The 23,908-nt window shown below is 41.5% G+C and overlaps 2 protein-coding genes across 6 annotated transcripts in view; one reads left to right on the top strand and one right to left on the bottom strand.

Moving 5' to 3' along the window:
* Positions 1 to 23,908, bottom strand: part of LOC137241276 (trans-1,2-dihydrobenzene-1,2-diol dehydrogenase-like) — a 161,977-nt gene that overhangs the window by 38,072 nt on the left and 99,997 nt on the right. The window lies entirely within an intron of this gene.
* LOC137241274 (uncharacterized) overlaps positions 1 to 23,908 on the top strand; it is a 65,542-nt gene that overhangs the window by 2,875 nt on the left and 38,759 nt on the right. The window contains exon 1 of one of the 2 annotated variants that reach the window (XM_067768709.1): positions 17,664 to 18,392. The exons of the other annotated variant lie outside the window; for it this stretch is intronic. The gene's annotated coding sequence lies outside the window, so the exon portion shown is untranslated. Of the gene's footprint in view, positions 1 to 17,663; positions 18,393 to 23,908 lie in introns of those variants that run through there. 2 annotated transcript variants of the gene reach the window in all.

A 23,908-nucleotide genomic window follows, 5' to 3' on the forward strand; every position in this document is an offset into this window, starting at 1 on the left:
CCCCAGGTGGACGCCGTTTCGAGATATCGCCATAAAGGTGGACCAGGGGTGACTAGAATGTGTTTGTACGATATGGGTATCAAATTAAAGGTATTAATGAGGGTTTTAAAAGGGAGTGGTGGTTGTTGTATAGGTGGACGCCTTTTCGAGATATCGCCATAAAGGTGGACCAGGGGTGACTCTAGAATGCGTTTGTACGATATGGGTATCAAATGAAAGGTGTTAATGAGTATTTTAAAAGGGAGTAATGCTTAGTTCCCCAGGTGGACGCCGTTTCGAGATATCGCCATAAAGGTGGACCAGGGGTGACTAGAATGTGTTTGTACGATATGGGTATCAAATTAAAGGTATTAATGAGAGTTTTAAAAGGGAGTGGTGGTAGTTATATATGTGAAGGCGTTTTCCAGATATCGACCAAAATGTGGACCAGGGTGACCCAGAACATCATCTGTTGGATACCGTTAATTTATTTATATATGTAATACCTGCCAAGATTTTAAGGGTTTTTTATTTCGCCCTGCAGAACTTTTTCATTTTCTTCTACTTAATATGGTATGTGTCACAACCATTTTATAAAGTTTTTTCTAAAGTTATATTTCGCGTCAATAAACCAATCCAATTACCTCACCATGTTTCATCCCTTTTTTCGTATTTGGTATAGAATTATGGCATTTTTTAAATTTTTCGTAATTTTCGATATCGAAAAAGTGGGCGTGGTCATTGTCGGATTTAGTTCATTTTTCAAACCAAGATAAAGTGAGTTCAAGTAAGTACGTGAACTAAGTTCATTAAAGATATGCCGATTTTTGCTCAAGTTATCGTGTTAACGGCCATGCGGAAGGACAGACGAACGACTGTGTATAAAAACTGGGCGTGGCATCAACCGATTTCGCCCGTTTTCACAGAAAACAGTTAACATCATAAAATCTATACCCCTACCAAATTTCAAAAGGATTGGTTAATTTTTGTTCGACTTATGGCGTTAAAAGTATCCTAGACAAATTAAATGAAAAAGGGCGGAGCCACGCCCATTTTGAAATTTTCTTTTATTTTTGTATTTTATTGCACCATATCATTACTGGAGTTGAATGTTGACATAATTTACTTATATACTGTAAAGATATTAATTTTTTTGTTAAAATATTACTTTAAAAAAAATTTTTTTTTAAAAGTGGGCGTGGCCTTCTCCGATTTTGCTAATTTTTATTGAGCATACATATATTAATAGAGGTAACGTCCCTGCCAAATTTCATCATGATATCTTCAACGACTGCCAAATTATAGCTTGCAAAAGTTTTAAATTACCTTCTTTTAAAAGTGGGCGGTACCACGCCCATTGTCCAAAATTTTACTAATTTTCTATTCTGCGTCATAAGTTCAACTCATCTACCAAGTTTCGTCGCTTTATCTGTCTTTGGTAATGAATTATCTCACTTTTTCGGTTTTTCGAAATTTTCGATATCGAAAAAGTGGGCGTGGTTATAGTCCGATATCGTTCATTTTAAATAGCGATCTGAGATGAGTGCTCAGGAACCTACATACCAAATTTCATCAAGATACCTCAAAATTTACTCAAGTTATCGTGTTAACGGGTGGACGGACGGACGGACGGACATGGCTTAATCGAATTTTTTTTCGATCCTGATTATTTTGATATATGGAAGTCTATATCTATCTCGATTCCTTTATATATGTACAACCAACCGTTATCCAATCAAACTTAATATACTCTGTGAGCTCTGCTCAACTGAGTATAAAAATGTCAAAAAACCCCCTTATCTGAACGATCGGTTGTATGGGATATATATTATATATAGCTCCGATCGAAATGATTTTTACAGAAAATCTTCTATGGTATATTAGAATAAACATCACCAAGTTTAACATTTTTATATTGGAAATTAAAGGAGAAATTGCCAAAAATATTTCTATCTCAACGATCAGTTGTATGGGATATATACTATACTAGCCTTTACCCGCGGCCCCGTCCGCAAGGAGAAAATGAAATATGTGGGCTATTCACGTTAGCCTGCTTATAAAGTTATCTGTTTAAAATTTTTTTTCTGTCTAATGCATTTTGTTTTTGTAATTGAGTAAAAAAAAGAACTTTATGAGCTGATAACCTGATAGGATCCCAAAATGATAACGAAATTATCCAGGAAAAGCCACGAAATGACCCCGACGCTATCGCGGACGGATCCCGAAAACCATCCACAAAAGCCCCGGAAGTGTTTCCAAAAGTTCCCGAAGTAGTCCCAAAAAAACCCGAAATGACAACGACACGATTCTAGACTTATCCAGATAACCACACAGAAATGATGCCTGAAGGGTACCAAATTGATCCCGAAATAGTCCCGAAGAAGTTCCGAAATTACCCTGACGGGCTCCCGGACGGATCTCAGAAACCATCCAGAAAATATCCAGGAAGGGTCCCTAAATTATCCCGACTAACTCCAGAAAAAGTTCCGAAATGGCTCCGAGGGGATCCACGATGGATCGCGAAAACCATAAAGAAATGATTCCGGAAGGATTCCAAAATGATCCCGAAAAAGTCCGGAATTGACCCAGATGGGATCCCGCACAGATCCAGAAATGATCCCGGAAGGGTGCAAAAACTATCCCGGAAAAGTAACAAAAAATTCCGAAATGGCTCCTACGGCATCCCGGACGGATCCAGAAATGATCTCGGAAGGGTCCCCAAATGATCCCAAAATGGTCCCGAAATGACTCTGATGGATCCGGCAAACCATCAAGAAATTATGCCGAAAGGGTCCCAAAATGATCCCGAAATAATACAGAAAAAGTCACGAAACGAACTCTAGAGGATCCCCAAATGATCCCGTATTAGCCCCGAAAAGGTCCCGAAATAACCCCGACGATATCCCGGACAAATCCCGAAAACCATCCAGAAATGATGCCGGAAGGAATCCCAAATGATTCCGTAAAAGTCCCGCATTGATTCCGACGGGATCCCGAACGGATACCGAAAATCATCCAGAAGTGACGCCGGAAAGGTCCTCAAATGATCACCTAATAGTCCCGAAATGACCCTTAAGGGGTCATGGACGGATCCCATAAACCATCCAGAAATGATCCCGATATATTCCCGAAGAAGTCCCGAAATGACCCTGACGGGATCTCGAACGCACCCCTAAATGACCCTGACGGGATCCCGGACAGATCCCGAAATCCATCCAGAAATGATCTTGGGAAGGTCCCAAAATTATCCCGAAATAGTCTCGGAAAAGTTCAGAAATTACCCTGACGGGTTCCCGGACGAATCCTGAAAGCCATCTCTAAATGATCCCGAAAAAGTCCCGAAATGACCCTGACTGGACCCCGAAAGAATCCCGAAAACTATCCAGAAATGATGCCGGAAATGTCCTCAAATGATCACTTAATAGTTCCGAAAAGACCCTGACGGGATCCCGAACGGATCCCGACAACTATCTAGAAATTATGCCGAAAGGGCCCGCAAATGATCCCGTATTAGTCGAGAAAAAGTCCCGAAATGAACCCGACGGGATGCCGGACGAATCCCAAAAACCAGCCAGAAATGATGCCGGAAGGGACACCAAATGATCCCGAAAAAGTCCCGCAATAATTCCGACGGGATCCTGAGCGGATACCGAAAACCATCCAGAAGTGATGCCGAAAAGGTCCTCAAATGATCACCTAATAGTCCCAAAATGACCATGACGGCATCCCGGACAGATCCCGAAATCCATCCAGAAATAATCTCGGGAGGGTCCCAAAATTATCCCGAAATAGTCTGGGAAAAGTCCAGAAATTACCCTGACGGATACCGGACGAATCCTGAAAACCAATCTTAAATGATGCCGAAAAAGTCCCGAAATGACCCTGAAGGGACCCGGAAAGGATTCCGAAAACTAACCAGAAATAATGCCGGAAAGGTCCTCAAATGATCTCCCAATAGTTCCGAAAAGAACCTGACGGGATCCCGAACGGATCCCGACAACTATCCAGAAATGATACCGAAAGGGCCGCAAATGATCCCGTATTAGTCGAGAAAAAGTCCCGAAATGACCCGGACGGGATGCCGGACGAATCCCAAAAACCATCCAGAAATGATTTTGGAAGGGACCCCAATGATCCCGAAAAAGTCCCGCAATTATTCCGACGGGAATCTGAACGGATACCGAAAACCATCCAGAAGTGATGCCGGAACGGTCCTCAAATGCTCACCTAATAGTCCCAAAATGACCCTGAGGGCATCCCGGACAAATCCCGAAATCCATCCAGAAATGATCTTGGGAAGGTCCCAAAATGATCTCGAAATAGTCTCGGAAAAGTCCAGAAATTACCCTGACGGGTTCCCGGACGAATCCTGAAAGCCATCCTTAAATGATCCCGAAAAAGCCCCGAAATGACCCTGACGGGATCCCGCAAGGATTCCAAAAACTATCCAGAAATGATGCCGGAAAGGTCCTCAAATGATCCCCTAATAGTTCCGAAATGACCGTGACGGGATCCCGAACGGATCCCGACAACTATCCAGAAATTATGCCGAAAGGGTCCGCAAATGATCCCGTATTAGTCGAGAAAAAGTCCCGAAATGACCCCGACGGGATCCCGGACGAATCCCAAAAACCATCCAGAAATGATGCCGGTAGGTATCCCAAATGATCCCGAAATAATCCCGAAATGACCTCGTCGGCATCCCGGACGGATACCGAAAATTATCCAGAAATGATGTCGGAAAGGTCCACAAATGATCCCCTAATAGTCCCGAAATTACCCTGATGGGATCCCGGACGGATCCCGAAAACCATCCAGAAATGATGCCGGAAGAGCCCCCAAACGATCCCGAAAAAGTCCCCAAATGACCCCGACGATATCCCGGACGGATCCCGAAAGCCATCCAGAAATGATGCCGGAAGAGCCCCCAAATGATCCCGAAAAAGTCCCCAAATGACCCCGACGAGATCCCGCACGGATCCCGAAAACCATCCAGAAATGATGCCGGAAGAGCCCCAAATGATCCCGAAAAATTCCCCAAATGACCCCGACATACTCCAGAAAAGGTTCCGAAATGGCTCCGAGGGAATCAACGACGGATCGCGAAAACCATACAGAAATGATTCCGGAAGGATCCCAAAATGATCCCGAAATAGTCCGGAAATGACCCAGATGGGATCCCGCACAGATCCAGAAATGATCCCGGAAGGGTCCAAAAGCTATCCCGGAAAAGTAACAAAAAATCCCGAAATGGCTCCTACGGCATCCCGGACGGATCCAGAAATGATCTCGGAAGGGTCCCCAAATGATCCCAAAATGGTCCCGAAATGACCCTGATGGATCCGGCAAACCATCAAGAAATTATGCCGGAAGGGTCCCCAAATGATCCCGAAATAAAACAGAAAAAGTCACGAAACGACCCCTAGAGGATCCCCAAATGATCCCGTATTAGCCCCAAAAAAGTCCCAAAATGACCCTGACGGGATCCCGAAAGGATTCCGAAAACAATACAGAAATGATGCCGAAAGGGTCCGCAAATGATCCCGTATTAGTCGAAAAAAGTCCCGAAAGGACCACGACGGGATCCCGGACGAATCCCAAAAACCATCCAGAAATGATGCCGGTAGGTATCCCAAATGATCCCGAAATAGTCCCGAAATGACCTCGTCGGCATCCCGGACGGATCCCGAAAATTATCCAGAAATGATGCCGGAAAGGTTCCCAAATGATCCCCTAATAGTCCCGAAATTACCCTAATGGGATCCCGAACGGATCCCGAAAACCATCCAGAAATGATGCCGAAAGGGTTCCCAAATGATCCCGTATTAGTCGCGAAAAAGTCCCGAAATGACCCCGACGGGATCCCGGACGGATCCCGAAAACCATCCAGAAATGATGCCGAAAGGGTTCCCAAATGATCCCGTATTAGTCGCGAAAAAGAGCCGAAATGACCCCGATGGGATCCCGGACGGATCCCGAAAACCATCCAGAAATGATGCCGGATGAGCCCCAAAATGATCCCGAAAAAGTCCCCAAATGACCCCGACGAGATCCCGGACGGATCCCGAAAACCATCCAGAAATGATGCCGGAAGAGCCCCCAAATGATCCCGAAAAAGTCCCCAAATGACCCCGACGATATCCCGGACGGATCCCGAAAACCATCCAGAAATGATGCCGGAAGAGCCCTCAAATGATCCCGAAAAAGTCCCCATATGACCCCGACGAGATCCCGCACGGATCCCGAAAACCATCCAGAAATGATGCCGGAAGGGTCCCCAAATGATCGCGAAATAGTCCCGAAATGATTCCGGAATAGTCCTGAAAATGTTCCAAAATAACCCCGACGGGATCCCGGACGGATCCCGTAAACTATACAGAAATGATCCCGGAAGGGTCCCAAAATGATCCCGAAATAGTCCCGAAAAAGTCCCGAAATTACCCCGGCGTAATCCCGGACCGATCCCGAAAACCATCCAGAAATGATCTCGGAAGGGTCTCGATATGACCCTTACGGGATTACAAATAAGGTGAAGCTAATTATAAAACCATGTTAATAAGGCAGCAGGCGCATTGGAGCGAATAAAAAGTTAGATAGAAACATACAGGTAAAGCTAATAAAAGCGTGCTAATAAAAACAATTGATGGAGGGCGGATGGCGGGAGTAGAGGAGAGGACCACTGATCGTTCCTCCAAAATTGTCTAGATCTCGTTCTGTATGTACCAGATACCAAAAACTATTGATTTAGGAGAAAATTTAGATTGAGTTATAACAATTTATGGATTTTACACCAGAGGGGGTGATAAAGGGGGGCGGGCGGAGGGTGTCACTGCTTACTTTGTAAGCCCTCGACTTATTTGACCCCTTGAGTCTGTGATATTGGTGAAGGCCAGTATACGTAAAGTTATAATGTGTAAAAATTATGAAAAATAATTTCTCGAAGGGTCGTGGGACCCCCACCCCTCTTTCCATGTTCGAAAAAATTTCGCTAGTAGACTACTGTCAGTGTCCCAAATTTCATCAAAATCCGTGTAGCCATTCTGGCGTGATTCAGTCGCAAAGACGAAAAAATATAATAATTAAATTATAACTGTTCCTAGGGGGCGGGGACCACGCCCCTTTTGAAAAATATATAGCTAGTAGATCCTTCTAGACTATTGGCTATACGTGTGCAAAATTTCATCCAAATCGGTCCAGCCGTTCTTGCGTTATTGAGTCACAAAGACAAACGTCTGGACAAACATCCAAACATCCAAACATCCAAACATCTAAACATCCAAACATCTTAACATCCAAACTTTCCCATTTATAATATACTAGCCTTTACCCGCGGCCCCGTCCGCAAGGAGAAAATGAAATATGTGGGCTATTCACGTTAGCCTGCTTATAAAGTTATCTGTTTAAAATTTTTTTTCTGTCTAATGCATTTTATTTTTGTAATTGAGTAAAAAAAAGAACTTTATGAGCTGATAACCTGATAGGATCCCAAAATGATAACGAAATTATCCAGAAAAAGCCACGAAATGACCCCGACGCTATCGCGGACGGATCCCGAAAACCATCCAGAAACGCCCCGGAAGTGTTTCCAAAAGTTCCCGAAGTAGTCCCAAAAAAACCCGAAATGACAACGACACGATTCTAGACTTATCCAGATAACCACACAGAAATGATGCCTGAAGGGTACCAAATTGATCCCGAAAAAGTTCCGAAATTACCCTGACGGGCTCCCGGACGGATCTCAGAAACCATCCAGAAAATATCCAGGAAGGGTCCCTAAATTATCCCGACTAACTCCAGAAAAAGTTCCGAAATGGCTCCGAGGGGATCCACGATGGATCGCGAAAACCATACAGAAATGATTCCGGAAGGATTCCAAAATGATCCCGAAATAGTCCGAATTGACCCAGATGGGATCCCGCACAGATCCAGAAATGATCCCGGAAGGGTGCAAAAACTATCCCGGAAAAGTAACAAAAAATCCCGAAATGGCTCCTACGGCATCCCGGACGGATCCAGAAATGATCTCGGAAGGGTCCCCAAATGATCCCAAAATGGTCCCGAAATGACCCTGATGGATCCGGCAAACCATCAAGAAATTATGCCGAAAGGGTCCCAAAATGATCCCGAAATAATACAGAAAAAGTCACGAAACGACCCCTAGAGGATCCCCAAATGATCCCGTATTAGACCCGAAAAGGTCCCGAAATAACCCCGACGGGATCCCGGACAAATCCCGAAAACCATCCAGAAATGATGCCGGAAGGAATCCCAAATGATTCCGTAAAAGTCCCGCATTGATTCCGACGGGATCCCGAACGGATACCGAAAATCATCCAGAAGTGACGCCGGAAAGGTCCTCAAATGATCACCTAATAGTCCCGAAATGACCCTTAAGGGGTCATGGACGGATCCCATAAACCATCCAGAAATGATCCCGATATATTCCCGAAGAAGTCCCGAAATGACCCTGACGGGATCTCGAACGCACCCCTAAATGACCCTGACGGGATCCCGGACAGATCCCGAAATCCATCCAGAAATGATCTTGGGAAGGTCCCAAAATTATCCCGAAATAGTCTCGGAAAAGTTCAGAAATTACCCTGACGGGTTCCCGGACGAATCCTGAAAGCCATCTCTAAATGATCCCGAAAAAGTCCCGAAATGCTGACTGGACCCCGAAAGAATCCCGAAAACTATCCAGAAATGATGCCGGAAATGTCCTCAAATGATCACCTAATAGTTCCGAAAAGACCCTGACGGGATCCCGAACGGATCCCGACAACTATCTAGAAATGATGCCGAAAGGGCCCGCAAATGATCCCGTATTAGTCGAGAAAAAGTCCCGAAATGAAACCGACGGGATGCCGGACGAATCCCAAAAACCAGCCAGAAATGATGCCGGAAGGGACACCAAATGATCCCGAAAAAGTCCCGCAATAATTCCGACGGGATCCTGAGCGGATACCGAAAACCATCCAGAAGTGATGCCGAAAAGGTCCTCAAATGATCACCTAATAGTCCCAAAATGACCCTGACGGCATCCCGGACAGATCCCGAAATCCATCCAGAAATGATCTTGGGAGGGTCCCAAAATTATCCCGAAATAGTCTGGGAAAAGTCCAGAAATTACCCTGACGGATACCGGACGAATCCTGAAAACCAATCTTAAATGATGCCGAAAAGTCCCGAAATGACCCTTAAGGGACCCGGAAAGGATCCCGAAAACTAACCAGAAATGATGCCGGAAAGGTCCTCAAATGATCTCCCAATAGTTCCGAAAAGACCCTGACGGGATCCCGAACGGATCCCGACAACTATCCAGAAATGATACCGAAAGGGCCCGCAAATGATCCCGTATTAGTCGAGAAAAAGTCCCGAAATGACCCCGACGGGATGCCGGACGAATCCCAAAAACCATCCAGAAATGATTTTGGAAGGGACCCCAATGATCCCGAAAAAGTCCCGCAATTATTCCGACGGGAATCTGAACGGATACCGAAAACCATCCAGAAGTGATGCCGGAACGGTCCTCAAATGCTCACCTAATAGTCCCAAAATGACCCTGAGGGCATCCCGGACAAATCCCGAAATCCATCCAGAAATGATCTTGGAAAGGTCCCAAAATGATCCCGAAATAGTCTCGGAAAAGTCCAGAAATTACCCTGACGGGTTCCCGGACGAATCCTGAAAGCCATCCTTAAATGATCCCGAAAAAGCCCCGAAATGACCCTGACGGGATCCCGAAAGGATTCCAAAAACTATCCAGAAATGATGCCGGAAAGGTCCTCAAATGATCCCCTAATAGTTCCGAAATGACCGTGACGGGATCCCGAACGGATCCCGACAACTATCCAGAAATTATGCCGAAAGGGTCCGCAAATGATCCCGTATTAGTCGAGAAAAAGTCCCGAAATGACCCCGACGAGATCCCGGACGAATCCCAAAAACCATCCAGAAATGATGCCGGTAGGTATCCCAAATGATCCCGAAATAATCCCGAAATGACCTCGTCGGCATCCCGGACGGATACCGAAAATTATCCAGAAATGATGCCGGAAAGATCCACAAATGATCCCCTAATAGTCCCGAAATTACCCTGATGGGATCCCGGACGGATGCCGAAAACCATCCAGAAATGATGCCGGAAGAGCCCCCAAATGATCCCGAAAAAGTCCCCAAATGACCCCGACGATATCCCGGACGGATCCCGAAAACCATCCAGAAATGATGCCGGAAGAGCCCCCAAATGATCCCGAAAAAGTCCCCAAATGACCCCGACGAGATCCCGCACGGATCCCGAAAACCATCCAGAAATGATGCCGGAAGAGCCCCAAATGATCCCGAAAAAGTCCGCAAATGACCCCGACATACTCCAGAAAAGGTTCCGAAATGGCTCCGAGGGAATCAACGGCGGATCGCGAAAATCATACAGAAATGATTCCGGAAGGATCCCAAAATGATCCCGAAATAGTCCGGAAATGACCCAGATGGGATCCCGCACAGATCCAGAAATGATCCCGGAAGGGTCCAAAAACTATCCCGGAAAAGTAACAAAAAATCCCGAAATGGCTCCTACGGCATTCCGGACGGATCCAGAAATGATCTCGGAAGGGTCCCCAAATGATCCCAAAATGGTCCCGAAATGACCCTGATGGATCCGGCAAACCATCAAGAAATTATGCCGGAAGGGTCCCCAAATGATCCCGAAATAAAACAGAAAAAGTCACGAAACGACCCCTAGAGGATCCCCAAATGATCCCGTATTAGCCCCAAAAAAGTCCCAAAATGACCCTGACGGGATCCCGAAAGGATTCCGAAAACAATACAGAAATGATGCCGGAAAGGTCCTCAAATGATCCCCTAATAGTCCCGAAATGACCGTGACGGGATCCCGACAACTATCCAGAAATGATGCCGAAAGGGTCCGCAAATGATCCCGTATTAGTCGAAAAAAGTCCCGAAAGGACCACGACGGGATCCCGGACGAATCCCAAAAACCATCCAGAAATGATGCCGGTACGTATCCCAAATGATCCCGAAATAGTCCCGAAATGACCTCGTCGGCATCCCGGACGGATCCCGAAAATTATCCAGAAATGATGCCGGAAAGGTTCTCAAATGATCCCCTAATAGTCCCGAAATTACCCTAATGGGATCCCGGACGGATCCCGAAAACCATCCAGAAATGATGCCGAAAGGGTTCCCAAATGATCCCGTATTAGTCGCGAAAAAGTCCCGAAATGACCCCGACGGGATCCCGGACGGATCCCGAAAACCATCCAGAAATGATGCCGAAAGGGTTCCCAAATGATCCCGTATTAGTCGCGAAAAAGTCCCGAAATGACCCCGACGGGATCCCGGACGGATCCCGAAAACCATCCAGAAATGATGCCGGATGAGCCCCAAAATGATCCCGAAAAATTCCCCAAATGACCCCGACGAGATCCCGGACGGATCCCGAAAACCATCCAGAAATGATGCCGGAAGAGCCCCCAAATGATCCCGAAAAAGTCCCCAAATGACCCCGACGATATCCCGGACGGATCCCGAAAACCATCCAGAAATGATGCCGGAAGAGCCCTCAAATGATCCCGAAAAAGTCCCCATATTACCCCGACGAGATCCCGCACGGATCCCGAAAACCATCCAGAAATGATGCCGGAAGGGTCCCCAAATGATCGCGAAATAGTCCCGAAATGATTCCGGAATAGTCCCGAAAATGTTCCAAAATAACCCCGACGGGATCCCGGGCGGATCCCGTAAACTATACAGAAATGATCCCGGAAGGGTCCCAAAATGATCCCGAAATAGTCCCGAAAAAGTCCCGAAATTACCCCGGCGTAATCCCGGACCGATCCCGAAAACCATCCAGAAATGATCCCGGAAGGGTCTCGATATGACCCTTACGGGATTACAAATAAGGTGAAGCTAATTATAAAACCATGTTAATAAGGCAGCAGGCGCATTGGAGCGAATAAAAAGTTAGATAGAAACATACAGGTAAAGCTAATAAAAGCGTGCTAATAAAAACAATTGATGGAGGGCGGATGGCGGGAGTAGAGGAGAGGACCACTGATCGTTCCTCCAAAATTGTCTAGATCTCGTTCTGTATGTACCAGATACCAAAAACTATTGATTTAGGAGAAAATTTAGATTGAGTTATAACAATTTATGGATTTTACACCAGAGGGGGAGATAAAGGGGGGTGGGCGGAGGGTGTCACTGCTTACTTTGTAAGCCCTCGACTTATTTGACCCCTTGAGTCTGTGATATTGGTGAAGGCCAGTATACGTAAAGTTATAATGTGTAAAAATTATGAAAAATAATTTCTCGAATGGTCGTGGGACCCCCACCCCTCTTTCCATGTTCGAACAAAATTTCGCTAGTAGACTACTGTCTGTGTCCCAAATTTCATCAAAATCCGTGCAGCCATTCTGGCGTGATTCAGTCGCAAAGACGAAAAAATATAATAATTAAATTATAACTGTTCCTAGGGGGCGGGGACCACGCCCCTTTTGAAAAATATATAGCTAGTAGATCCTTCTAGACTATTGGCTATATGTGTGCAAAATTTCATCCAAATCGGTCCAGCCGTTCTTGCGTTATTGAGTCACAAAGACAAACGTCTGGACAAACATCCAAACATCCAAACATCCAAACATCCAAACATCCAAACATCCAAACATCCAAACATCCAAACATCTAAACATCCAAACATCCAAACATCTTAACATCCAAACTTTCCCATTTATAATATATATTAGATATTAGATATAGCTCCGATCAAAGTGATTTTTTCAGGGTATCTTCCATGATATATTAGAATACATATCACCGAGTTTCACGTTTATACTTTCTAAATTGCGGCAGGAATGACCAAAATCGTCTTATCTGAACGATCGGTTGTATGGGAGATATATGTTATCCTACCGGATCCGACAAATGTCTAATACAATACAAAAATACATCCTTGTGCCAAATTTCATTGAGATGTCTCAAAATTTGAGGGACTAGTTTGCGTTCAAACAGACAGACGGACGGACGGACAGACGGACATGGCTATATCAACTCAGTACGTCGCCCTGATCAATTCGGTATACTTAATGGTGGGTCTATCTTCTATATTTCTCAACGTTACAAACCTCGGACCAAAGTTAATATACCATTTCATGTTCATGAAAGGTATAATAACGGAGAATTAACGAAACAAAAAGAATCAAGGAATATAGAAGCGGGAGGAGGAGACGAGGTTGAGGAACGTTTTTGGGCTGACCCTAATCGTCCGGAAAGTTCGGTAAGCAATTTTTTTGTGTTTTTTTATTCCTATTTTTTTCTGTTTTCCATAATGCCCTGTAGAATAGCCACTAAGTTTTTTAATATATGAGAAACCAAGTTTGAGCAGAACAAAATCCAAGAATCTCAATAGGATATGTAGAGGTGTATGTTGGTGCTATACTGATGCGAATATTACGTAAATTATTTGTCACCATGAGGGACTACTACCCCCTATCTAGAGCCATGATTTAATGCTCACTGAATCCCAAAGATCTGTCTTTCAAATTCATAATTTTTATAAACACTTTATTAGTAAGAGCAAAAAAACATTTACAATACGTTAGTACCTACTATGAGTACCGTTAGCTAGCTCATCAATGACAGTATTCGTTTATGACTATGTGAGAAGATGCAGCTAAAACTCAAAACGACACGCATGAAGCGCACAACAAGCATTGAAAATTCGTTAATAACAACAACAAAAAAAACGTGTAAAGTATATTTTAACAATGCTGCTGCCCCTACAACAACAGCAATCAAAGTCACAACAGCAGCTGCAGTCACTGCCATCAATGTTGGCTTAGCTTGTGAGGCGCTACGACGTTGTTGTCAGTGTAGTTTAAAACACCAAAATGTGGTCGTCGTTAAGAGTGGTGGGTATGTACTTATTGGTGTTGTTGTTGCTTCTGCTTTTAACAACTTTTTTGTGAGCGCCCCTGGCACTGCGCATGCCATTACTGACGATTTTGTTTGCCTGCTCAATGTCGACCAATCGATTGGCGATGATCAATGTTGTGGCAGCAGGTAGGCGCAATGGCCTCGGCAGCAGCTGAAGACGACTGCAAAGCTTTTGTTGTTGCGCACGCGCGCATAAGTTGCGTTATGTTTTTTGTTGCTTTTGTCAATGATGTTAGTGTGACTGCTTTTGCTTTGTTTTGAGCTTTGGCTTTACTTTGTTGTTGCTTTCGCTTTGATGAATATGGATCAGGGATTGCAAATAATCCTTGTTGATCAAATTTTCTTTTTAGACAGTCAATCGATAAATGGATTGATGCTTCATTTAGTTTTTTGTTGAATTGCCGATTGGAACGATTTTCCCTCATCCCGTGTCCATTTGATTTGGACACATACCAGTTTCGGTGTTGTGCCATCATCAGTGTAATTTTTCATTCCATGATACATCAAAGTAATTCCACTTTGACGTATTTGACATGTTGTTGTTGTTGCTGTTGTAGTGATAAGCATACTCCCCGATGGCCTTGAGAGATAGCCCGACCTTCTCAAAAACGATTTCGTATGACCACATGAAACCTTCTAGGTCATACCGCCCTCCCACCCCCTAGATTCATAAGGAATTTGGGGTCGCCAGAGTCTCGGCTGTTAAAGAAACAAGATTCGCCACGGGTAGGTGAGGTTAACAATTGGGTTGGAGAAGGTATATATAGCGCTGGCAACCCCTTGATTCAAGCGTATTTGACATAAACTGTGTTAGTTATCAGATATACAATTTTTCGCCTATCTCCCGACTTTACGACACATGCGATTCAGTTCTTGCCTCTCCCTATAACTATTTTAAGGTGCTAATATTCAGTTGTATCAACTTAATTCCACTGTATACCTCATGAATCGAAGAGAGGTAACGATTTATTTGGTTCGCCCCGCAACATTCTGACCATGACATTAAGCCACCTTTGCTAAAAAAAAGATCTTCATAGTTTCAAGTCGTGATAGAAATCAGTCAGGAACTGAGAAATTGCTTCGTCGCTTTGTTTATGTTCTTGGTGACAACCGGGGTCGCAGCGTTTGCTCCTTTTAGAAGCTGTGAGTAAACCGGAGTCTCTTTATTACCTGCTTTCAGCTTATTTAGCAATTCGTGACAGCTGCACCCGTAAGGGTTACTATGCAAAGAAGCCTCGTACCGCGAAATGTATTCTTCTGCGGCTAAGCCCCACACTAGTGATAAGCTGCCTGCCCTAGCAATGCCTAAGATCCAATAGTCGAAAAAGAAAACTATGATGTATGTTTGCCGTATGGTGAAGCTCGACGTCAAGGCCAAATTAAACCTCCTTAACCCTAATGCCATAGTCGTAACCATACCCATATCCATATCCATCTCCAATGTGATCGATTAATGGTGCCTTAACCTAAAAATCGTGAAAATTTCACAAACATGAAGAATACGCAAAAAATTACAAACATATTCCACAAAGAATAAGTCTCTTAGTCAAAACGTATCCAAAACAATAAATAAAATATACAGAAAGCTAATAAATTCACCAACTCAAACATTTTTAGGTTATGGATATGGCGAAAAACCAAAAACCAATTGGTTGGCTATGGTATGGTTATGGCGTTAGCGTTATGGTATGGCAACATTAATCGATTACATTGATTTCCATAAGGTTGGTTCGATCAGCTGTTTTATCTGGTTATGGTTTTATGGTTATAAGTCACCATTAATTAGCACTTTAGGCTGACGACAGAGTGGAAGCGAGAAGCATTGTATTAATATAAAGATAGAAAGCTATGAAAATTATTACTTATGTAAAATTCAAAAAGATCTCAGAGTGCTAGAAACGTTTAAAGCTTGTAAAATATATGAAAATAAAAATTGCTTATCGCCTAGCATAGCTTTTAGCGTGCACTCTTTCGTCAGCCTAACTGTTATGTTGAGCCGAATACCAACGCACAATATAAATCTTTTACGGCAAATGCAGTAGGTGTATATTATTGGACCGGTGTTGGGTTTAATACCAGTTTATTGAACGTCAAAAATAGATCAAAACATGGACTTGTTGAAAGAGGCCCTGAGAAAAAAAAAAGAAAATATTAAAAGAATAACTAAAATAATAGGAAAACACTCAAAAACTGTTAGAAGCGTTTTTTTATACCCGCTGTACTTGTACACAGGGTATTATAACTTTGATTGGATAACGGTTGTTTGTACAGGTATAAAGGAATCGATATAGATATAGATAAATCATCAGTATCGAAAACAAATTTGATTGAGCCATGTCCGTGCGTACATCCTTCTGTCCGTTAACACGATAACTTGAGTAAATATTGAGATATCTTCGCCAAATTTGGTACACGAGCTTATCTGGACCCAGAATAGATTGGTATTGAATATGAGCGAAATCGGATAATAACCGCGCTCACTTTTTATAAATATAACATTTTGGAAAACACAAAAAACCTGATTATTTAGTAAATAATACACCTAGAATGTTGAAATTTGACGTGTGGACTGATACTGAGGCTCTTGATAAAAAGATAAAAACAAATTTTAAAATGAGCGTGACACCGCCCACTTGTGATAAAATCAATTTTACAAATATTTTTAATCATAAATCAAAAATCGTTAAAACTATCGTAACAAAATTCGGCAGAAAGGTGGCCTTTACTATAAGGAATGTTTTGAAGAAAAATTAACGAAATCGGTTAAGGACCACGCCCACTTTTATATAAAAGATTTTTAAAAGGGTCGTGGACGAATAAAATAAGCTATATCTTTGCAAAAAAGAGCTTTACATCAATGGTATTTCATTTCCCAAGTGGATTTATAACAATAAATAGGAAAAACCTAAAATTTAAAAAAATGGGTGTGGCGCTGCCCCTTTTTTGTCTAAGCAATTTTCAATGTTTCGGGAGCCATAACTCGAAGAAAATTTTACATATCGTAACAAAATTGGGTACACATATTTTCCTTAGAGCAAGAAATATTTCTAGTAAAAATGGTTAATGGATTGGTTGAGGACCACGCCCACTTTTATACAAATGACTTTAAAAAGGGTCTTGGCAAAAATAATAAGTTAAATCTTAGCGACAAATAGTTTTGTACCAATCGTATTTTTATTGTTCTGTTATATCTTTATTTTAAAATAAATAGTAGGGAAATCCCCATATCTGAAGGAAAACTGCATTATTACCTGCTCAAGGTCATTGGTGTTAGTTTCTGTATCGTTTTTGCTTCTTTTTAACGAAAATTAGTTCAGAATAGAACCATATGTACATATATTACTGCGCAGCTTTTTAACACTATTAAACACACAAAACAAACGACAACAGCATTTCAAGTGTACAGCTGGGTATGTAATGTTCGGTTTCACCCGAACTTAGACTTCCTTACTTTTTTTTAGATAAAATTGTAACGATCCCTGATATGCATGCATGTATGTGTGACGATGATGACGATGATTTAAGCGCGTTTATGTTGCAAACCATCTTGCTTTAGCGCTTCATTTGTTGTCATCGTCAACAACAACAACATATCGATTTGCACCTTGCTGTTGACGCTGTGGCGCTGCTGCTCTGCTTTGTTGCTGCTTCTTCGTTATGCTGATTTTCGCGCGACAAGTTGTTGGCCGTGTGAGGAAACACCGCGAAATCAGTTATCGAATGAACACCGCTTGAATCGGCTGTTTTAGCGGAAATCTAAGCGATTTAATTCAAATAAGAAAAAAATAAAAATATCGAAACCACAACGTGACTAAAAAAATACTGCACATAAAATAATATTACAAAAAAAGAGCCGCAATAGCGAAGGAAGACGATCAAACCCCATAAACCAATTAAAGCGCAAACGCGGACTACGCACTCTAATACACAACAACAGCAACAACTGCTGATAGACGTTGCGCATGCTGCTCCTCCCACTTCGTCGCCTTATGCTTGACGTACAACAGACAGGCTCTGAGCGGCTATGTGACGGTAGTCAGTTGTTTGTTGGTGCGTTTGCACATAAAAAACAACACAACAAAAGTGAAATTTTACTCAATGAATTTTTGCTTATAAATAAAAATAAAATTACTTTTTAACAATCGCAATAATTTCAAAGCATTAAACATGGTTAAAAATATATTAGCCACATAGTAAATAAATATTATAAATGTCTATATAAGTGACAAAGAAAGAATATTTATTAAACAAAAAAAATGACACAACGTGTTAAGGTTATTAATTATTAAAAGTGCATAAGTGTAGAAATGCTAGTGCTACACATAAGCAGAAAATAAAATAAAAATCCAAAAGAGATAAGCAAAGTTTTTGAAAGGTGTCTGTGTAAATGTGTACAATTGCTTACCGAATAAAGAAACTGAGACTAAAGGAAATTTGTTTCGTTGATTAAGAAGTTTATGGTAAGTGCCATTGACAGGTGTGAACTTATTACAAATCTAAGTATATAACTACCGATGACTCTGATAAGCATGAATACTAAATTTCCTCCATACTACCTGCTGAGAAAGTGCTTAAAGTGCAAAAACAGCAAGTCTATTTACACTTTGTGCTTAAGTTATGTTCACAGGTGCTAAGTTTGACCATTGGTTAGCTGCAAACAAAACTAGTAGTTAGCAAATTTGTTTGAAACTTATCAGTTGTGGATTTTCGAATTATAAAACTTGATATCAGACTTTCGATATTGAAAATGGCAGATCTCTTTATTCGGAAGTGAGGATCGAGCCCGCACCCAAAAAATAACCATTCTGTTGACAAGGCATTGAGAAAAGGACGGAAATAAAAACAAACTCGAGCAAAGCGAGTCCTAACTCAGAATATTGTTATGAATTTTGGAAACTTACGCTTATTTTAAACCTTCTTCTAACGTTCGAATCGCTGAGCTGTCGAATAAATAACTCAAATGTTCAGTATTGCAAAATTGTCTTTATTTAGACTACTTTGGTACACAATTGTAATTCACAACTAATAGCGTACTTAACTGAAAACTGATTACTGATTACTCAGCTTGCGCTGCTTTTATACTCTCGGTTACCTCGTTCGCCCACTTCTCCTTAGGTCTAGATGTTTCACACACATGCCCTCTAGAACAGTTGTATCTCATGCTTGGTTATTTAGCTATATACATGTATGTCTTTAGTTTATGCTTTTCTTCTAGCCATATGCGTGTGTATGTGTGAGTAACAACTTCTGCTCTTAGCTGTCGGGTACATATATGTATGTGATATTATATCTCTGCTTCAAGCTGCTAGTTATGTGTATGCAATATTCTTCGTTGCCTTATACATAAGTGTAGCTGCTTTCTTTTTTTGTTGTTGTAATTATTTATTAACAGCAAAGTGATGCTAATATTCGCCATAATATTCCTCGAAAACGAAACTTGGGATTTGTTTCGAAAACGTTTTATCGGTTGAATAACGCCCTACCTTAGAATTAATGTCATAAAAGCTTTGTCTCACGTCAGAATCTAATAAATCTATAGTCAGATGGGGCATTTTTGAAAAGAAAAAATTTTGATTCGACTTTTTTGAATAGAATTCTGAATATGGCGTTCTTCAAACGTTCCGAAACAGGGCATTTTTTGAGGCACGACGGACGGCAGCCGTTGGCGAGGTTCCACTCAGAAGTCGAAATTGATTTTTTTTCTGATGTTTCTACATAACAAAATGTTTTCTTCTTTATTGCTGTGGGATAATAGGGAGATAATCATAGGCTAGTAATCAATTTAAAGATTTCCCAGGTTAATTAAAATCAAACGTTTTAATTATTTCATTTCATTTCATTTTTGAAATTGAATTTTATTTTGACTTTAACATTTTTTTTTAATTTTAAATTTTTTTACTATCCTTCCTTTTATTTATCTTTTCTATTTCGGCAAATGGCATTATGTAACCATCTTCCTAAACTCTTATCAAATGTATATAAGCCAGAAAAGGCACATATTCAAAGAAAAAAATTTCCCAAACGCTGAACTTAAATGCATCCACACCTAACTATTTAATCGCGTCTGCTCGTCGAATGATTGTCATTCAGCTAACTCGACATACGATTGTCAATGTGATTAACATTAGTTTCACTTAGTCGCGCCGAAAGACTTTGCCAACAAACAGAGTGACAATTCAACAAACTGACATACTTTCCGTCCAGAAAGTCACGACTGTCCGTACCACCAACTAACCTGAGAAGCAAAGCAAAAGCCAGTAAGGCTCAATCATTTTGTTAGCATTTTATACATTTTATTGAATTGAGGAAGCGCCAACGCGCTTTTGCAACAACAACAAAAAAAAGTCAGCCGCAAAAACAAATAAAATTATAAACAGCCGCAATGCAACCAAAAGTAACCTTGATATTAGCAGTAATGGAAAATAATAAAGCGTAAGAGTGCATGAAATGCAATAAATAATGCTCAGTGCAATAGTTGCTGTATTCTTTTGTAAACGAGCTGCAAAATAACAATCGTTAAAATATCGAAAGCCATGTTGTTGTTGTGTTGCAGCAGTGCTTCGCCCCATTCGGTACGTGCGTAAAATAACAAATTGTCATCAATATCCTCTAATCGGAGTTCGAGAAAGCTTACACTTTTACCAAGGTGTTAGAAACGTTGGTTCCACATTGCAATTGAAAAGATGGTTTGTGTCATGTGGGAACACATTACAAACGGGACATACATTGGGTATGACGGGGTTGATTCTGGACAATTAATATCTAGATCGAAGTTGCGCTAGAGTGACGTGCGTCTGCCCTGGTTAGATTCCTCAACTGCGAGTTCCGGGTATTTATCATTAACAACGGAGTTCACCGCGTAGTCCGTGGCATAGTCCGACGGCTTTTTTCTCTGAGAGCCTTTTTATGCTGAATGGTTAAGTGCGGCATTTCTTCATAGTGCTTAAGGAGATGACTTCTTAAGTTTCTGCGCGTCGGGGTCTCTTCAATCAGATGTATGTTGGGATGACCAGATTTTTTGGGGACTCAGCAGAAACTGTTTGTGTAGCAACTCTTTAAAGTCCTGGAGACATAAGTAGTTTCCTCCAGTGTGCGTATTTAAGCCTCGGAAACCAAATTCGGTACGCCCCAAATGTTGCCGGAAAGAGACCTAACGATTTTGTAATGGCCTGGACTATAGGTACCGTTGCGGCTGCATGCTCGCCAAAATACAGATGCTGATCGAACATCGCACCCAGTATTTTTGGATGTAAGACAGTCGGCAGCCATCGACGTGGATGTATAATATGGTCGATATTTGCCATGATCACGTTGTAAATAAAGTCGCCGAGGATTTGGTTTGTGACAGAGTCCGATTTCGCGACGAAAATACTAGGAATATAGTCGTTGATTTTGTAGCATAGCTCATCGATGGATGGGCCGGGACCTGTTGCCATTATTGTGCAGTCATTGGCGTAGGACGCAATGGTTACTCCTTTCGTTGGGGAAGTGAGCTTCGTTATGTAGAATTTAAACGAAAGTGGGGATACCACATCACTTTCCTGAACTGCACTAATGCCTGCCGACCACACAGATAATATGCAATATACCTTTTTATACTGCGAAGTCCACCCTTCTTCCCTTCCAAATCTTCCAGTAACGTGATACATCAAAAGCCATTTAATGCAGCATTATCTCATTGAATCTAAAAATTTAGCTAAATTAAATCAATATTGTGAGGAAGATTGTGGGATATATGGGCTATCTATAACATGAACGCACCCTAAAAAATTAGTATACAAAAATGCCCTTAAAAGTTATATAGAAACGCACACCAAAACAATAATTTGTTGCTAATTCTGCAAGTCGTTTACAAAAGAATACAAATAATGATATCTACCGAGTGCAATACGGAAAATTAACTTAAATATACCTGTACATACATACAGATATATATTTCCTATAAGAAAAATCTCTAGTTCAAAACTGGTGCACTTCTAGTACACTACTAGTTCGTCCTCTATCTCTTTTACACGCTTTCAACTGGCGAATTTAATATGGCGATGTCCTCGTTGCATCACCCTTTTCTGAACTAGATACACTTTAGACCTGGTTGGCTCATTGGCATTATTACGATATTTCCGAACTGTAATTTATAGTTTAGATCTAGTTCTTTTATTGGTAATATTTCGTTGGTCCCCAACTATAAAAAAATTCTACATGTTGCTTGTAGTATGATTATATTCCCTTTTTAATAGTTCAGAGCCAGTGAGAGCATCAGTGGTAAATGGTTTAAAGTGTAGGAAAAAGGGCATACTTTTAGTCGAATCTCCTTAAAGCTAGTAGCAGTTTGGTTTTTTGTGGATAGCCTATTTATCGAGTATATGTTAGATATGAAAAATAAAAACCCAAACTATCGATTTTGGAACTAGTTAGATTAGTTTAAGAGGGTGTGCGTGGGTATTACCCACACTTTCACTCGGAGCGTTTTTTATCCATTGTGAGTGCCCTCAGTAAGTCCTAGTGGTCCTCAATGAACGACTTGCTTTCCCAGATGAACCCAAGAAGAAGAGAGACGTCCACCTTCCTAATCTCTGCCAGTTCCCTTTTCCATTTTCGAGCCGTCGGTGTAGAATGTAATGCACCTGCCATTATCTAGGCCTTCTTCCCATTTCTCCCTTGAAGGATATCGTATGTTCTGAACCTGAAAGTCCAAAACCGCTGTGATATGGTCGGTTTTGGATGTTAGGTCGGTTATTATTCCGTTTAATTGTCCCTTTGTCATATCGTCCAGAATCGTCGCGAGTCCATGCTTAGGTGATTTCCACATGTTGGATTTTCTTAGTCTTAGAGCTCTTTTTGCGGTTAATCCCTGCAATCCCCAGACTTATAGAGGCGTCAGTTACAATCGCACTAGTACCTATTTAGTGCATTAGATCTAGTTCTGATCCAGAAATTTTGTATCACTATTTACTGACTTCCCTTCAGGGTATTTTTTTGTATTTCAATTTTGTTGCCTTGCGCTTGTAGTGGTGGTTATAGCCATTTTATCTTTCAATAGCACGAAGAAGCTCAAACGAACAAACACCACCACTCCCTTTACGGTGGCGACAACTGTCATGTGCTAACTTCTTTCACTTAAAGTGAAGATGACATTCTTCAAATGAAATTAGCTACCATCAACAGTTGGTCAATTGCATTTAAGCGCTAATAGTTTTGTATATGTGTAGTTATTTATGTACGTGTGCATGTGTTTGTTGTTAAATGCTGTTGTGCGTTGCACTTGCACTTTATGTGAATTATAGTTAACAGTTAACTGTTTTGTGGTTAAAGCATCTCACTCGTCAAGTGACAAATGCATCAAATGTGGCGAATGTGGTTTTATGCTGCTTTTATTGATTTTTCTAGTTATTATTTTTTACTTTCAGTTGCTTTTCCTTTTGATCAAGATTTTTTCTTTGTCTACTAAATGCGTTTTTATCAAATAACTTTTCTAAATATTTGTTTTCTTCACAGTTGTATTTTTCACTTTGATTACATATATCTTGAGGCTACTTTGCAGTTGAAATGAAAAAAAAGCTCAAGAAATATTTGAGAATAATGTCATAACTTATACATACTTTACTATACAAAACGCAATAAGCAAAAATTTTTATAAAAGTGCAACGCAAGCACGAAAATGCTTCTTTAAATATTTTCAAAAATTATTGATATTAGAGAAAAGTTGCAAGATTGACTATCAGCGATGGTTACCCGACAATGTTTCTGAATTTCACTTCTTAATCTGCTCGAAATCTACTACATTCATATTGGTGTTCCCCCTGCAGTTGGGGGTTAGAATATGCTCGCGGTAGATGTACCGATCGTAAAAGGCGATTATAATACCATGGCTTACCCAATCTATGAGCGTGGTTCTACTCGAATGCGAACAATGTGGACGCGGTGTATCACTAGTACATCACAGTTGTAGTCTTTATATATTGTATTGTGGCGAATA

This window comes from Eurosta solidaginis, chromosome 2 (genome assembly GCF_040869045.1).
Source record: "Eurosta solidaginis isolate ZX-2024a chromosome 2, ASM4086904v1, whole genome shotgun sequence".
Taxonomy (NCBI): Eukaryota; Metazoa; Arthropoda; class Insecta; order Diptera; family Tephritidae; genus Eurosta; species Eurosta solidaginis.